The sequence below is a fragment of the Mandrillus leucophaeus genome, unplaced genomic scaffold (genome assembly GCF_000951045.1).
Source record: "Mandrillus leucophaeus isolate KB7577 unplaced genomic scaffold, Mleu.le_1.0 Scaffold841, whole genome shotgun sequence".
NCBI classification, from domain to species: domain Eukaryota; kingdom Metazoa; phylum Chordata; class Mammalia; order Primates; family Cercopithecidae; genus Mandrillus; species Mandrillus leucophaeus.
In genome coordinates, this window is record NW_012109153.1 from 1,875,430 (window position 1) to 1,878,476 (window position 3,047).

The 3,047-nt window shown below is 39.2% G+C and overlaps 1 pseudogene; it reads left to right on the top strand.

The window, feature by feature from the left end:
- Positions 1-764: 764 nt before the first annotated feature.
- Positions 765-1,722, top strand: LOC105530727 (annotated as a pseudogene).
- The last annotated feature ends 1,325 nt before the right edge of the window (positions 1,723-3,047 follow it).

Consider the following 3,047-nt stretch of genomic DNA (forward strand, 5'->3'; position numbering starts at 1 on the left):
TCTATCTATCTATCTATCTATCTATCTATTTATCTATCCAGCCAGCCAGCCAGCCAACCAGCCACCCTCTGTCTGTCTATTGGTCTATCATCTATCATCTATCTATCTTTATGTTTCTTACTGAGAACTTTATACTTAACAGTGAAAAGGGCAGATGAAGACCTCCTCATGGAACCTTTGTTAAGCAATTAATGGAGGATATGTTCCAGCAAAATACAGGAATAAATCAAGTAAGAGGAAAACATAAGCTTTGCACAGGGGGAGTATGGTAGCCAGTGAGGTTTATCCCGGGTGCGATTATTGCTAATTGATAATGTTTCCCAATACCCCACCATGACAACTTGAAACATAGTCGGTATTGGCAATTTTTGACAGTCTCTAGTGACCAAGATTTAAAAAAAGAAAAGGAGGCAAACATAGTATCCAGGGAACCATGTCTCTAACAAAGGAGAATAGCGAAAGAAGTACGTGGCCGAAAACCGTTCAGAGGGCCTGGAGAGCAACCATCCTTGTTCAGAGCAGGAGAATGAAGGTCCCCACGATGCAGAACTCCATCCAGAAAAAAAGTAGACTCAAGGGAATGGATGAAATTGTCAGTGGTAACTTAGAGATGAAGGAAAGTATTAACGATATTTAAATGAAAATTATGCAAGCAAAAAAAAAAAAAGAATTTTTTTAAAATTGACACAATAGTAAACAAAAAGCTCTATAGAAAATAATGTCTTGATCCTCTTCCTAAACTGGTGCTCAGCAAGGAGAAGGCCATGTTCATTTCGGGCGCCAAGATCGTGAAGCTCAATGACGAGAAGCTGGACTAGTTCGAGTCCAGCATCTCCCAGGCTCTTCTGGAGCTGGAGATGAACTCAGACTTCAAGGTTCAGCTCAGGGAGCTTAATATTATGGCAGCCAAGGAAATTGAAGTTGGAGATGGTTGGAAAGCTATCATAATCTTTGTTCCCGCTCCTCAACTGAAATCTTTCCAGAAAATCCAAGTCCAGCTAGTAGCAAATTGGAGAAAAAGTTCAGTGGGAAGCATGTTGTCTTTATTGCTCAGAGGAGAATTCTGCCTAAGCCAACTCGAAAAAGTCATACAAAAAATAAGCAAAAGCATCCCAGGAGCCGTGCTGTGACAGCTGAGCACGACGCAATCCTTGAGGACTTGGTCTTCCCAAGGAAATTGTGGGCAAGAGAATCCGCGTGAAACTGGATGGTAGCCTGCTCGTAAAGGTTCATTTGGACAAAGCACAGCAGAACAATGTGGAACACAAGGTTAAATTTTTTTCTGCATCTTGGCTGGCATAGAGAAACCCTGTCTCTACTAAAAATACAAAACATTAGCCAGGAGTGGTACGGACGCCTGTAGTCCCAGCACTTTGGGAGGCTGAGGTGGGCAGATCATGAGGTCAGGACATGGAGACCATCCTGGCTAACACAGTGAAACCGTCTCTACTAAAAATACAAAAAATTAGCCGGACATGGTGGTGAGCACCTGTAGTCCCAGCTACTGGGGAGGCTGAGGCAGGAGAATGGTGTGAACCTGGGAGGCGGAGCTTGCAGTGAGCTGAGATTGCACCACCGCACTCCAGTCTGGGCTACAGAGCCAGACTCTGTCTCAAAAAAAAAAAAAAAAAAAAAAAGAAAGAAAGAAAAAAAAAATCTGGTGTCTATAAGAAACTCATGGGCAAAGATGTTAATTTTGAATTACCAGAGTTTGAATTGTAAACAAAAATGACTAAATAAAATATTTTCACAGTTTAAAAAAAAATAATAATGCTTTGATAACTTTTTCTTTGCAGCGAGTTATATTTTCTGAATCAGATTATATTGATTCAACTGAAAGTAGCTTTTAACTATATTTAAGAAATAAGAGAGAGGAGGTGGGAGTATAGGAGTTAAATGCATGTGTGTCATATATGTAAATTTAAAGATAAAGTCTGAAGGATTGATAAATCTAGATAGAGAAGTATAAATCTATGTAGCAGTGACTTCTACAGGTCTCCTAGAGGCTGTCTCCCCTTGTCTAATAGGAGGCTTTGGCACATGGCTGGCCAGTGCAAGCAATACTTCTCTACCCTCCCGGCTGGGATGAAGTTTTGGCTCATGAGTTGTATGTACACGTTTCAAATGACAGCAACTAGAATCCTTCAAAGAACAGCATGCCCATGTGCCTTTGCCCTTTTCTCCATCTTGATGTCTAAAACATAGATTCTACCTCAGACTGTGAGGACAGAGGTCACATTCTAGTGGCAGTGGAATGTGAACAGGGAGAAGTCTGGCTCTTTATACTGCAAGTATTTTATGTAAGACAAAAAAACAAACAAAAAAAAAAACAAAAAAAACCCAAAAACAAACAAACAAAAAAACCCTGTTTCTCTTATTTGAGGCATGGCATTGAACTTGTCAGAGCCAAACCTAAACTCTTTTAGCATAGTATGAGAAATATGGAGGAAATATCCAGAACCAACTGAAATAATAAAAAATGGTTGTCTCTGGAGAGTATATTTGGTGCTAAAGAGGGACAAAGGAAAGAGCTACTGTTTTCCATTATAAACTTCAGCAATAATAAGCCGAATATGAAATTGCTGTTTAGTAGACTGAAATTGGTTGAATATCAGCGATTTACTATGCTTCAATCTAATATATATATTTTAAACCAGGTGCATGTATTGGTATGATTAAAAAATCTTTGAATACAAAAGAAAGAAAGAGGAGACTGGGTAAGTAGACAGGAATCTAATCTTGAAAGACCTGCTGTGTCATAGTGAGGGTCTGTGGTTTAATGGGATCAGATTGGTGTTTTGAAGATCATTCCCACAGTAAAATGGAGAATATACTTTATAGTATAGCTCCATTATTTAGTAGCTATTATAAATAATTTTAAAAGGTGCCTTTATAAATCAATCAAGACAACAAATAATGAAAACTAAACTAAGGCTGCTGCAGAGAGGATCAGGTTAAGAAACAGGTTATCAATCAGAGAAAGAGAGCAGGAGATGGAAGAGAGACAGTCTGGGAAAGTGGTTAAGAATCTGGATCTGAAGTGCCTT